The sequence below is a fragment of the Limulus polyphemus genome, unplaced genomic scaffold (assembly GCF_000517525.1).
Source record: "Limulus polyphemus unplaced genomic scaffold, Limulus_polyphemus-2.1.2 Scaffold239, whole genome shotgun sequence".
In the NCBI taxonomy this organism is placed as follows: Eukaryota; Metazoa; Arthropoda; class Merostomata; order Xiphosura; family Limulidae; genus Limulus; species Limulus polyphemus.
The window spans coordinates 187,718-189,041 of NW_013665849.1; positions in this window are offsets into that span (position 1 = coordinate 187,718).

Here is a 1,324-nt window from a genome sequence, read left to right on the forward strand (position 1 = left end):
AAACACGGCAATGCAAGCTAAAACAAGATCGCTGCAGCAGGCTCGTAATTGCTTTTCTTGGAAACTTCATTGCAGGTACTTAAACAAAAAGCGCTCTGATATCCAAAGTCGCAAAAAAGTCGCTTCGTTCGGGTTTAATCCGTGTATTGAACCAGCGTTCCAGATTTAACTATAAATATATGAACACATATGTACAACACACAAATATATGTAGAAGCACACACAATACACGCACACGTCTTCTCTATCACAAAGTTTTGTAACCACGCGCACACTCGTCACACTATTTGTATCAACTGCCTGTAAGCATTGTATCCTCTTACAACAATGCACGCAGAGGTGACTGCACGAATGAACTCTCATTGCAGGTACTTACACAAAAAGCGCTCCGATATCCAAAGTCGCAAAAAGTCGCCGAATTTTTTATTTCACTGATTTTCCTAAAACTTATATTACTGTCAGATGCAAAAATCAGATTGGACAAATTTGGACATTTTTACTTACACTTATTTTATTTTTTTTTCTACATAGTAAGTTTATCTACAATCTATGATATTTCCATATAAATAATTACATTTTAGCTCATTTGTGGCACAGTACAGCGGCGGGCCGGATGAATTGACCTCGCGGGCCGTAGTTTGGTGACCACTGATCTACTATATAAAGACGGAAAGCCGTATGTCTGTCGTTGCGGTAACGATCGACACGCCACTTGCATGAAACGACGGCACTTTCTGCCGCGACAAGAAAGTACGTGTTTTAAAAATTTTTTCTACAATATTTATAAATAACGAACGATATGCTACTTTGGGCATATAATTATATTTACATATAGTTATAGCTCTTTGACTAAAGATGTCACCCACCATTCAGAGGTTATGAAGAATTCAAGGTAATTTCAATATTGCACCGAAATGAAGGTTTATTTTGAGATAATTTAATTAAATATTTCAATCCATTCGTGTTATTCATAATTCAAGAAAAGATATTTGATTGTTTATCGGGAATAAAAGGAAAGACCATTTAATTTTTCAAAAAAGTGAAGTCAGAGTTTTCAGGTATTGTGATGAATTAGTTCATTTTGTTGTGTTCTTTCCTCTTAAACCTTCTACAAATAAGAAACAGTAACACTTTATTTTTCTTTGAATTACCTACCATAACGAAGGCACAATATTGATAAATGCTTCAAGATCTTGTTTTTGTCATCTAACGCTTTTTAATGAAGATGGGAACATTGACAGGGAAATAGATTTAAACGAAGAAGTTTCGTAAAGAGCGTGAACGGTAATGTGATGCAAAATTACCTAGAAATTTTCGTAAAAGT